The sequence below is a fragment of the Lathyrus oleraceus genome, chromosome 3, assembly GCF_024323335.1.
Source record: "Lathyrus oleraceus cultivar Zhongwan6 chromosome 3, CAAS_Psat_ZW6_1.0, whole genome shotgun sequence".
NCBI lineage: Eukaryota > Viridiplantae > Streptophyta > Magnoliopsida > Fabales > Fabaceae > Lathyrus > Lathyrus oleraceus.
Window position 1 is genome coordinate 519,279,157 of NC_066581.1, and position 14,362 is coordinate 519,293,518.

Sequence of the window (14,362 nt, forward strand, 5' to 3'; positions counted from 1 at the left end):
GAAGAGAACTCCTTCATTTGCTTCCTACAAAGATGCAAAGTTGGCCATTGAGCGTGGTGCAACCGCTGGTTTAGGAAAAATGATTGAGTTGGAAGACAACAAGTCTCGGGCAGGCGTAGGCTATTCTTCTGGGGTTTCTAACACGCAAGGTCTGTTCAAGAGTGGAGGTTTTATCCACACTGGTCAAGCCGAGGAGGCTGCTGCTGTTTTAGAAGAAGATATAGAGGATTCTGGCAATTTCGTCATCCCTGGAGGGGTCTGCAACAATTGGGTCGTTGTGGATATTCCAACAGTTATCCATAAGCCAAAGTAATGCTCATTGTGTTTAAAAACCCTTCTCCCATGCCAAAAGAAGGAGTGATGACATTGTTGGCACATAAATACAATGATATTTTCATTCAATAAATTCATGTTAAATGTTTGTTTTTCCAATTATTTTCCCTTTTCGCTTTTTTGCATGAAATTGGTGATCACATAAAACCCTAAAAAATAGAATAAAATCAATCTTTTCATCTGCATAATGATTTACCTTGTTTGAATTCTAAAAGCTTTTTATATCCAAAATCATTATGCAGGTTGATTTCTAGACCCATTGAACATAATGACCCAACACCATCTCCCAATTTTGAATTCCCTGTATTTGAGGCAGAAGAAGATGATGTTGAAGAGATTCCTGACGAGATTACCCGTCTACTTGAGCATGAAGAGAAGATCATTCAGCCGCATCTTGAGAATCTGGAAACAGTCAACTTGGGGTCTGAGGATTGTGTGCGAGAAGTAAAGATTGGGGCACTCCTGGAAGAGTCTATTAAGAAGGGGTTGATTGAATTGCTACGAGAATATGTTGATGTCTTTGCCTGGTCATATGAAGACATGCCTGGTCTAGATACTGATATTGTGCAACATTTCTTACCTTTGAAGCCTGAGTGCGTGCCTGTGAAACAGAAGCTCAGAAGAACTCATCCTGATATGGCAGTGAAGATCAAAGAAGAAGTTCAGAAGCAAATTGATGCGGGGTTTCTGGTGACTTCTACATATCCTCAATGGGTGGCTAATATTGTGCCCGTGCCTAAGAAAGACGGAAAAGTCCGGATGTGTGTGGACTATAGAGACTTGAATAAAGCTAGTCCGAAAGATGATTTCCCTCTACCACATATTGATATGTTGGTAGATAATACAACTAAATTCAAAGTCTTCTCACTTATGGACAGATTTTCCGGATATAATCAGATTAAGATGGCACCCGAGGATATGGAGAAAACAACATTCATCACACCTTGGGGAACATTCTGTTATCGAGTGATGCCCTTCGGTTTGAAGAACGTCGGAGCCACGTATCAACGAGCTATGACTACCTTGTTTCATGATATGATGCATAAGGAGATCGAGGTATACGTTGATGATATGATTGCTAAGTCAAGAACAGAAGTTGAGCATGTAGAGCACTTGTTGAAGCTTTTTCAGCGTTTGAGAAAGTATAAGCTTCGTCTGAATCCCAACAAGTGTACATTTGGAGTCTGTTCTGGCAAGTTATTGGGCTTCATTGTCAGCGAAAGAGGTATTGAGGTTGATCCTGCAAAGGTCAAAGCAATACAAGAGATGCCTGCGCCCAAAACTGAGAAGCAAGTCCGAGGTTTTCTTGGCCGCTTGAATTACATTTCCAAATTCATATCCCACATGACTGCCACATGTGCGCCGATATTCAAGCTCCTCCAGAAAGATCAGTCTCATGATTGGACCAAGGATTGCCAGAAAGCTTTTGACAGTATTAAAGAGTATCTGTCTGAGCCTCCGATCCTGTCTCCGCTTGTGGAAGGGAGACCATTGATTATGTATCTGACTGTTCTTGAAGACTCGATGGGTTGTGTCCTTGGTCAGCAAGACGAATCAGGGAAGAAAGAGTATGCTATTTACTACTTAAGCAAGAAGTTCACCGATTGTGAGTCTCGATACTCAATGCTTGAGAAAACATGTTGTGCTTTGGCTTGGGCTGCTAAGCGCTTACGCCAGTATATGTTGAATCATACGACTTGGTTGATATCCAGAATAGATCCAATCAAGTATATATTTGAGAAGCCTGCTTTAACTGGAAGAATTGCCCGTTGGCAGATGTTGTTATCTGAGTATGATATTGAGTATCGAGCTCAAAAGGCTATTAAAGGTAGTATCTTGGCTGACCAATTGGCACATCATCCGATTGAGGATTATCAGTCAGTTCAATATGACTTCCCAGATGAGGAGATTTTTGTATTTGAAAATGAAAGACTGTGATGAACCTACACTCGATGAAGGGCCAGAGCCTGGTTCCAGATGGAGTATGGTATTTGATGCCGTTGTAAATCAATATGGAAATGGTATTGGGGCAGTGATTATTACCCCTCAGGGCACACATATTCCTTTTACAGCAAGGCTAACTTTTAAATGCACGAATAATATGGCAGAGTATGAGGCCTGTATTATGGGATTGGAGGAATGCATTGATCTTAGGATCAAGCATCTTGATGTTTACACTACGCCAAAAACTGGAATAGACAGCGCCCCTTAGAGGGCGCTTTATTACAAAAGCGCACTCTAAAGTGAAGAGAAAAAATAAGGAGCATACTACTAGAATAGACAGCGCACTTTAGAGGGCGCTTTTGTAATAAAGCGCACTCTAAAGTGAAGCGAAAAAATAATGAGGAAATGGAGGGACACCAATAGAGGACGCTTTATTGAAAGCGCCCTCTAAGGGTAACCTTAGAGGGCGCTTCTAAAAAAGCGCTCTCTATGTCCATGTACATTTCCAGTTTATAAGGCGCTTTTGGAAAGCCTTAGAGAGCGCTTTTAGAAGCGCCCTCTTAGGCCCCCTTTAGAGGGCGCTTTTGTAACAAAGCGCCCTCTTAAGTGAAGCCAAAAAAAAATAATGAGGAAATGGAGGGACAACAATAGAGGGCGCTTTAGTGAAAGCGCCCTCTAAGGTTACCCTTAGAGGGGGCTTTTGAAAAAGCGCTCTCTAAGTCCATGTACATTTCCAGTTTAGAAGGCGCTTTTGGAAAGCCTTAGAGAGCGCTTTCAGAAGCGCCCTCTTAGGCCCCCTTTAGAGGGCGCTTTTTTTACAAAAGCGCCCTCTAAGGTCCCACATTAAAATTATAACATATACTGCATGTCTCTTTATTTTCCCTCTCTATAAGCTATTTCGTTTACGTAACTGGGTTTTCTCTCAACTGCGATTACTCTCGTCCTCCGTTCGTTCTCCCTCCCTCACCGTCATCGTCGCCGTCGCCTTTTTCTGCTGCTGCGTTCACGTTCACTGAGTTATCCTCTTCCACCGTCACTGTTCACTTTCTTCTCCATCGTTACCGTCACCTTAAAGGTATTTCTCTTCTCCATCGTTACCGTTCACTTTCTTCATGTGTTTGATTAGGGCATTTTCTAAACTTAGTTTTTCATTTTGTGCATTATGTTGATTAATGTTGTTTAGGGCAAACTGAGTTTTTTATTTCTGATTGAAAACTGATATATTTGAAGTGTATTTGAGGTTTGTAAACTGAGGTTTCTGATTGAAAAATTAGGTTTCTGATTGAAAACTTAGGTTGAGCATGCAGTAGGTGTGTTCACGTATTGGTCTTTTGCATGCAGTAGGTTTGTATTCAATAATGATAAAAAAAAAAGAGTTTAGATTGTTGTAACATGAGAGAAATGGAAGGTATATGAATGTGTTCACGTATTGAATCATTGTCTTACTTGGGTCTTATTGAATCATTTCTATATTACAGATAAAATGGCTAACCAAGACGATACCCATGCCGCGAATGAATCACGTAATAATGTTGAAAAAGAAATCAAACGAGGATTGACTGTTATGAAGTCAATCATTCGTGCAAGAGACAAGGGTGTAAAATTTGAAGTACATTGGAGTGCTGAAGACCAACTAATTGAGCCTAACGGTTCAATGTTGGCAAGTTACATTGGTTTCCTTGTTCGACAACATATTCCGATTACATGTGATAATTGGAGAAGTCCGGACTTGAAGGTTGGCAAGGAAAAAATATGGTCGGAGATACAGGTACTTACCATATATTGTTTTATGTTTCTTTTGTTGACTATTTGTTAACCATATATTGTTATAATATTACTTTATAATAACACACTCCATTTGTATGTTTTTTAGAGATCCTTTCACATCGATGAAAGCCGGCAAAAATATTGTATTCAATTGGCCGGAAAAAGACTCCGAGGATTTCGATCCTTTTTGTGCAACAAATTTCTCAAGGATGAGGAAGGAAAATTTGTTGAAGGAGAACGGCCAATGAAGTATGCCGAGATTATTTCAGCCGATGAATGGGATAACTTTGTCGCGAAACGAAGAAACGAAAAATTCCATGTAATGTCTATTAATTATGGTATTATACAATTGTTAAGTTACTTGGTTCTAATATGCCTTAAACTTTTTTATCCAGGAAGTAAGCGACAAAAATAGGAAAAGGGCATCAAAACCCGCGTATCCGTACAAAAAAGGGCGTACGGGTTATGCACGGTTACAACAAAGAATTGTGAGTATATTCAAATGCTATGAGCTTATACATTGTCACAATATGTTATAATTGATGATCTTATAATCTAATTCAATGTGTAGCTAGCCGAGGAGAAAAGTGACGCAACATCTCTTCCGGAGCACGTATTATGGAAGGCTGCTCGGGTTGGGAAGGATGGGGCTGTCGTTGAAGCGGTCCAAAATGTTTATGACGAATGTGTAAGTATATGTAACATTATTTCTTTAATTATATCGAAAATTTTGTTAGACATATAATTCATTTTTAATCTCCTCTAATAATATTTTAGGAGACTTTATCCCAAACCGTACCTTCAACCGAGGTCCAGGATTGCAGGAGCGTACTTAGTCGAGTACTAAATGTTCCTGAGTATTCCGGTCGTGTGAGGGGTAAGGGTTTTGGTGTGACTCCGTCGTCATTTTATAAAAAAACAAAAACAAAAAATCCTACCAACAAAGAGGTGATGGAGACCTTGGCGGAGTTAAGGGCACAAGTACTCCAACTGCAAAACGAGAATGCAAGGTATAGAGAGGAAAGGTGCGCTTCCGAGGCAAAAGATACTAGTGACCGAGCTAGTATCAATTATCAACCGAAATTTCCCGAGGTAATTATATATGTTATTATGAAATTAAAATAGCACTTTTTTACTTGACACATATACACGTTAACAATAACATTTATTATTGGTTTAGGGCATTTCACCTTGTCAGCTGTATCTATCGTCACCAACTTATCGCATGGTTGGCAAGGGAAAAGTGCACAATACTTTGGGTGAATTACTTCACCATAATCCCCTCCCGGTGGGATTTATGAAAGTTTCGGTTGACCTTGTATTAGATACGGACGCCCTTCTCCCATTACCCGACGTTGTTTCAGAGACAACGTTGATGCGAGATGCAGTCGGATCCTTTGTTGGTTGGCCGTCAGATCTAATTTTCCCAGATGCCGAGGTATATATATTCTAAATGATTATGAATATTTAGTATTCACATTTCAATTCAGCTACAATTATGATATTTAATCAATCCTTATTACATGGTAATGTTAGACTCCTACAAGACCCACCCCTAAAGCTGGTAAAGGGATTTCAAGACGCATCGAGTCGGTTGCATCTCAAAAAGAGGTACAAATATATATACCCATTGAATTATATACACAACGATTCTTTTGCATCACAAAAAGTAATGATTTATTTTATATGAATTTTAGGTTCCCGGTCGAAAGTTGAAAAGCGATGGTAAGGATATTCCAACGGAGGATATTCCAACGAAGGATATTCCAACGAAGGATATTCCAACGACGGCCGGGACAAAATCTCAAATTATGATGCGTCTTGAGAAAATGGTGGAAGAGTCCGATATTATGGACGGGTCCATTCGTAGTATAGATTTTGATGAAGGTGTTTTCGGAAAAGCTCATTTCGAAATAATTGGAAAGGAGGACATGCAACAACTTTTTGAGCACGACGAATTGGGCATCGCTATCATTCATACATACATATGGTACTCCGATCAATCTATAATTTACTTAGTTGAACAATTTATTTACACATTTCAATGAGTAGTCTAATATTTATTATGTTTCTATTTAAGGTATATGTATGACAAATTGATGCGGGGAACTGAATTGTGTAACCGTTTCAATTTTATTGCTGCTTCCCGTGTCAACGCAACGTTAATATCGAAAAATCCAACATCCGTAAAGAATGATCTAGTCGATAGATTCATGGCGGCCGGCGATAATACTACACGTAGTTTGTATTTTTTACCGTTTAATTCTGGCAACGGGTTAGATTTTCTTTCTAATAATTTCATTCTAATCTATGTATATCTTTTACGTAGAAAATTTTCATTCATCTAAATTTTTGTTTTATTTTACAGTGGTCACTGGGTGTTGGTTGCTATGGATCTTTCGAGACTAATAGTGTATTATCTCGATTCGTTATCGGGTGATTGGAGTAAATATCCGGGTTTGAAGAAGACGGTTGACACGTAAGTGAAATTCCCCTAAATATTCGTGTGTATTTCTATATTTAATTATGTCTGTCAGATTGATCTCAATATACGTTTTTATTTTGTTAGGGCAATAATAAAATTTAGATCGAAAAAGAATTACCGCATTAGGAAGGACATTACCTGGGTCAGAGTTCAGGTATATATTAAGTATCTTATTTTTGCTTATAATAGTGTTTGTTTTTTTGCTTATAATAGTGTTTGTAAGAAATTAACTATATATATATTATTTGTTTTTCTGTGTAGTGTCCTCAGCAAAATAATTCGGTCGATTGCGGATTTTTTGTATTGAGATTTATGAGAGATATCATTGCGTTGAATCGTATAGACATCCCAAAAATGGTATGGAATAATAACTTAGGGTTTATTTTAATATTATCGGATAACTCATCTAATTTGTTACTAAATCATGAATATGTTTTATTCTCTTAATTGTAGTACTTTGAGGAATACAAATCTTACTCAAGAGCTCATTTGGATGAAATGAAGGATGAATTGTGTCAATTCATTGTTGATCAAAGAATCATATAGCTAGGTTGTATATTGTTGTACATATATGTATGGAATGTTGTTGTTGTATGCTGTTGTTGTATATATGTTGTATATTGTTGTTGTACTTTTACTAAATCATGAATATGTTGTTGTATATTGTTGATAAAAGAATCATATATTAATGTTGTATATATGGAGGATTAATGTTGTATATAAATGGATTCATGTTGTATATATCAATGGATTAATGGTGTATAACATTGGATTAAAGGATGAAATCAATATGAATTTTACACTTTTGCAGCATGCGAACAGGTTACCAATTAAATATCCACTGTTTTTCAAACAAATTTTTTTAAAATAACTAACACTTTAGAGGGCGCTTTCTGTAGGAAGCGCCCTCTAAACACTTTACATTGAGAACTTTAGAGGGCGCTTTGTCCAGAAAGCGCCCTCTAAACACTTTACATTGACAACTTTAGAGGGCGCTTTTTCCAGAAAGCGCCCTCTGAACACTTTACATTGACAACTTTAGAGGGCGCTTTTTCCAGAAAGCGCCCTCTAAACACTTTACATTGACAACTTTAGAGGGCGCTTTTTCCAGAAAGCGCCCTCTAAGGTGTCCCTTTATGGACCACCCAGAGGGCGCTTTTTTCATAAAGCGCACTATAATGTGGCCCTTTAGACAGCGCTTTCTCCAGGAAAACAAAGCGCTGTCTTTACCTATGCCAGCGCCACTTTAGAGGGCGCTTAAAAGCGCTGTTATAGGCCAAAATAAGCGCCCTCTTTTCCCTTATTTGGCGTAGTGTTATGGTGATTCGGCCCTCGTTGTTAATCAGATTAAGGGTGAATGGGAAACGAATCAACCCTGTCTCATTCCATATAGGGATTATGCGAGGAGGATTTCAACGTTCTTTATTGAGGTTGACTTCCATCATATTCCTCGAGACGAGAATCGGATGGCAGGTGCTCTCGCTACACTTGCTTCAATGATGATAGTCAGACTTTGGAATGAAGTCCCCAATATCACTGTGATGCGCTTGGACAGGCCAGCTCATGTGTTTGCGGTTGAAGAAGTGAAAGATGACAAGCCGTGGTATTATGATATCAAGTGTTTCCTTCAGAACCAGACTTACCCGCCTAGGGCATCTGTGAAAGATAGGAAGACTTTGAGGAGATTGTCAGGCAGTTTCTACCTCAATGGTGATGTACTTTATAAGAGAAATTTTGACATGGTTCTGCTCAGATGCGTGGATAGACACGAAGCAGATCTGTTAGTGACTGAGGTCCATGAGGGTTCATTTGGTACTCATTCCAATGGACATGCCATGGCTAGAAAGATGTTGAGAGCAGGCTACTATTGGTTGACAATGGAGTCTGACTGCTGCAAGTTTGTGAAGAAATGCCATAAGTGTCAGATTTATGCGGATAAGATTCATATTCCCCCGACACTCCTGAATGTGATTTCATCACCATGGCCTTTCTCCATGTGGGGAATTGACATGATTGGCATGATAGAGCCGAAAGCCTCCAATGGTCACCGATTCATTCTCGTAGCAATTGATTACTTCACCAAGTGGATTGAAGCAACGTCATATGCAAATGTGACCAGGCAGGTGGTCGTAAAGTTTATCAAGAATCAACTCATATGCCGATATGGTGTGCCAGATAAGATCATTACTGATAATGGATCTAACTTGAACAACAAGATGATGAAAGACCTGTGTAGCGAGTTCAAGATTGCACATCATAATTCTTCTCCTTACAGACCTAAGATGAATGGGGCTGTTGAAACTGCTAATAAGAATATCAAGAAGATTATCCAGAAGATGGTTGTTACATACAAAGATTGGCATAAGATGCTGCCATTTGCTTTACATGGATATCGTACATTTGTCCGCACTTCAACAGGGGCAACCCCTTTCTCTCTTGTTTATGGCATGGAGGTTGTACTCCCAGTAGAGGTGGAGATCCCATCAATGAGAGTCTTGATGGAAGCCAAGTTGACTGATGCTGAATGGGTTCAGAGTCGTTATGACCAGCTGAATTTGATTGAAGAGAAGAGATTGACTGCCATGTGCCATGGCCAATTATATCAATAAAGGATGAAGAAAGCTTTTGATAAGAAGGTCAAGCCTCGTGTGTTTCGAGAAGGTGACCTTGTGCTCAAGAAAGTCTTGTCTTTCGCGCCCGATTCCAGGGGCAAGTGGACTCCAAACTATGAAGGTCCATATGTTGTTAAGAGAGCCTTTTCAGGCGGTGCTTTGATACTTACAACTATGGATGGGGAGGATTTCACTCGTCCTGTGAATTCAGATGCAGTCAAGAAATACTTCGCCTAAAAATAAAAACAGAATAGCTCGCTAAGTTGAAAACCCGAAAGGGCGGCTTAGGCAAAAATGAGCGTCTCGGTGGATTGAAAACCCGAAAGGGCGATCCAGGCAAAAGTTAGAGACATAAAAAATATATATATGTATCCCGCTAGATTGAGTACCTCATCCTGGGGAAATCTAGGCAAAAATTAGGGATTTGGCAAGTAACCGCATCCTGACAAGACCTTGTTCTACGACTGTCATCCGTCAGAGATTCTTGCTCATTCGTCATCAACTAAAGCTTCAAATACATCGGATTCAGAATTGGTGGAGAAATGGTCATTATGTTCAATGTAGCCCTTTTCCAATATATATCACCAATTTCGAATTTTTGTAAGGATCTATGGAGTCTTGCCATTTGCAGACTACCATTCCATCAAATAAACTTGAGCCTTTTATCCAATTATTTGCACTCTTATTTGTTTCTATTCAACAAGTATTTTGCATGTTTTAATTGAGAAAATATCATTGTTTTAAACGATCAAATTTTTCATAATTTATTTGTTTTTAAACAAAGTGAACATTCATAATGGCGAAAGGATACTTAGGAGATCTTCAGTGCTCTCCCAAGGATGGTATGATCCCTAACAGGGTAAGACTTTTGGTCATATTCCTGGCATGCTTGTATCTTACTCTACCAGGTCCTTTTGTGGCTTTTCTACCGAGAAAAGTGTGTGGTAAGACATCTTCCTTCCTCAGCAGATGTGATCTCTTTGGTAAGAGCGGTATTTGGTGGTTGGTCCCCAGAATCCCTTTATCCCCCCGGATAGATTCCCCAGTAGAGTTGCTTGTGTGGTGGATTTTATCCGTGCAATAACTCTTGTCCCCGGCTGGACTGACTGATGATCTTCGCTTCCCAGTATTACTTGCCCTCAGTAGACCTGGCTTTCTCTCTTGAGATGTAGTACCAGGTGTTTGCGTCCTTTGGAGTTGTTTGTGTTAGAAATGTCTGTTTGTCAGCATTCATCATACATAAACCACGCATGTGTGCATATAACATTTCAAACATTTAGATGTTCATGATTTGCATTCTTTGCCATATATCTTTGTTTGTTATCCCCTGCTAGTGGGTAATACATTTCCCAAGTAGATGTCGGTGTCTGATCCCTCAATATAGAGTCAGCCCCTTAAGCAGAAAGTGTTTATCTTTCCTTCCACATTCTCCACCGAGTTATATCCTCGTGGATGATGGTTGTTTCTGTTCCTTCCCAATATGTATATTGGGATGGATTTCCCTATTGAGTTATATCCTCACTGGGACAAGTCTTGATTCAGTGTGCCTCTCTGGTTTGATCCTAGATTGGCCTCTTGAGACTCTTTCCTGCTTCCCCGTGGTATAAATGAATAATTGCTCAGTAATTAGTAATCATTCATATTATCCCCTGCGGAGTCTGTGGTTTTCTACCCTTATACCGGTAGTTGTAAACCTTATTTCTTTCCCTTGCAGAGTTAACCTTTTGTTCATCATAATCGATGACGGTTACTTTTCCGTGGTTTCCTACCCAGTATCCGGTAGGTATAATCCCCTCCTTGGCGGTTATCATTATCCAATATTCGGTATTGATATCCCCTCATTTTCTTGGATAATTGCTATGATCACGCAATTTATCCCCAGTGAGTCATCTCTCGTCTACCCTTTTTGTTGTTGGTAACGATTGTTTCTCTCCTGAATTGGTCATCATTATATACCTAGTTTCGGTATCCCGATGCCTTTCCTTGTCGGTCGATTTATCCTTTATTAACCCAGTAACCGATTGTGGATAATCTTCCATGCGAGTATATTATCTACGTTCTAACGGTAATAGATAATATATCTCATGCACTCTTTGGTTGAAGCCTTTTGTTCTTCCCCAGTTGAGTAAGATTCGTATTTCCTTTTGGGAATCGAATGTCCATCCTGTAATCGAGTTTGCTTTTTAGCCCTCTTTTGGATGATGAGTGTCTTGGGAATATTCCCCAATTCACGCTTTGGTTGGTCACCTATTATATGCCTAGTAACCGGCATCCTTGGTGTTCCATCCTTCTGCTCCCTATTATGACTCTTTGTCCCCTGTGGAGTCAGAATCCCTGAGTTGAAATATACCTTTTAGGTCTTCCTCAGACATTTTGGAATTTTGATATCTCTCACCTTTATACTGGTCTTAGATATTCATTCTTCCCGAGCATGTTGTATCTCTCACCCTTATACCGGTGTTTAGATCACATGTCTCTTTGAGCTTATTACCCAGTAACCGGTAATACCTCGTCACCCACTACTTCCCCAGGAGAGTCCTTTTTGGACATCCCCAGCGAAGTACCTTAGTGGATTGTCCCCATCCGGATTTTTACCCGAAGTATCCGTTATGGATAGTCTTTGCTGTATTGGCATATTCCCCAATACGTGCATCTTCGAGTCAGCTCGAGTCTCTCCATTGATTTATTCTATGGATTCTCTTCGTGTCTCTCAGTATGTTTCAAGTCGTGACCTGCTCACGCGTTTTCATTCCTTTACTCCCCGTTAGAGTCTCTGCCCCATAGAATGAATTATTCATGGGAATTGTTAATTTCCTCCTGATCTTTGCCTTTGTGGACGCATATCCCCACAGAGTGTTACCATTTTGCATGCATACATCTGCATCATGAGGTCTCTTAGGGACCAAAATTCGTATCTTTGTTATTATTTAAGCCCATTCTACCCCGTCGAGACGAAGATATTAACCTTCACTTCTCCGGCTAGAATGACCTTAAATAGGGGCATCTGTAAGACCCCAATTTTGGCCCTAAGATCCCTCATGGCATCATAACATTGCATTTGCATAGCCTCAAGGATCATAAGCATCTTGGTTCCCCTTGTCTCTGGGTGGGACTCCTTGTGAGTGGTTTGAGATCACCAAGCATGCTTGAATTGTATATTATTGATTTTCTCATTTTATGTACTAACCAAAAGCACAAAAATATGTCACTAACATCTTTTGTTTGTAGCTTGAGCAATCACAAGGTTCAAAGCTTCTAGGAGATCATCTGTAAAATGACATGGCCAAGAGAGGATGAAAGCAAGCATGGTAATGGTTCCCAAAGCTCTCATACATCAAATATGCCTCCCTAGCATCTCAATTCATCATTTTGATCAAATCAAGTCAAAGGGTTGGAGGTTGTGTCTCTCAAGAAACCCTAATTCATCTGTGTACAACAATGCCTTGCTCATGAAGCAACCTCAGCAAATGGTCAAAAACAATCAAGGGAAGTTCTTTAATTCATCATTTCATGCATATTTGAACTTATTTGAGCACCCTCAATCATCAATTCACCAAGGTATGAGTTGTGGACTTGAGAAGTTGGTCAGTCAATTCATCTGACTATTTTGAAATGCACTGAGACCTAACTTTTGATGTATTGGTCAAATGGAGATGATTCCAAAAGCAAAAATGTTCTTAAGGACAATATGAACAAATTTCATTTTCATCAAAAATTGATTTGAAGCTTGGAAGGTCATCATCCATTCCAAGACATTATAGGTCATTTTGTTTGAAACCCTAATTTTGGGTCAACTTCCCAAGAACATAACTCTTTCATTTTTTATGATTTTGAGGTGGGATCAAATGAATTGGAAATATTAAGATGTCTACTTCAAATGTTATGTTGAACAAAATTTCAAAATCTCAAAGAAAATACATGTGATAATGTAAGACATTATAGGTCCTTTTGGACCAAAGGCATTAAAAGGCAAAAAAGTCCAACTTCAAGTGCCCATAACTCTTTCATCAAAAATCCAAATGATGCAAACTTTAAGTCCATTTTGATTGTCTTGAAAAGCTCTACAACTTTTATGTTGGAAGTATTTCCATTTGAGGCTTGCATAATTGAAATAGAGGGGCTTGAACATTGGCCAAATTTGGAAACCTTGCCTTCACATGTCATGCACCTTGCACTTTAAACTCCAATTTCATAAATTTCCACACTTCAAATGGATTTTTACCCAACATAAAAATTGTTCCTTACATCAAAACCTTTCCAACCATTACTCACATGATCATGTTTGGATTTGGCAAATGGTATTTTCGAAGAGGTGAACATTTAGGCACAATTATGGAATTCACATCATAACTTCATGCACAAGCCAATGCAGCTCTAATTACACGTCCAAACCATTGGAATTTGAGTTCAGATTGCATTTTCATCCATTTTTGGGCTTTGCACGCGCCTGTACAGGCCCATGCATGAAGAGTCCAAATTCCATGCACACGAGAATTCACCTTGCTTGCAGCTTGTTTTGCTATAAATAGAAGTGCTCAGCTTCATTCAAACTCAACCTAAAGGCGCCTGAAACCCTGCTGAAGTGATTCCCCAACCTCACCAAAGAAGCTATTTCAATTTTTCTTCAAATTTTTCAGATCCAAAATTCAGCTACATCTGGTTGAATCCTTGGATCTAAAGCTTCTAAACCTTCATCCTTCAACTCATTGATCTTCTGTTTTGGCAAAGAAAGCAAGGAATCGAGCTCAAGTTTCCAGAAATCAAGTTTGCTCTTCAACTGGTAATTCCTTCGAATCTCATCATCCATTGACCTATTTGCTTGGATCTTGTGTTGACTGAAGTCCTCTCAATAGAGGCATCATTTCTGTGCATTCAATTTTTGAAATCCATTAAGTTCATGATGAACACCACAGAATTTCCATCTCTGATTTCTCTCAATATAGAGATCTAGAGTGGAATTGAGTGGCACAGGGATGATGTACATCATCCCAGCTTTCTAAAGATGTATGGATCGTGCATTTTGGTTGCCTTTTGAATCTCTGCAAATTTTGGACTCCGCCGGAGCTGGCCGGAGAAGACGGTGGCGCTGGCCACCGTCCCATTGCCAGATCAATTCTGGATCGTTGGATCTCATCTCCAGATTCAATCTCAGCCTTTGATTGTTATGACTTTTTTTAATTCTTTGTGTGACGCGTTTGACCATGGTTCACCATGAGCGCGC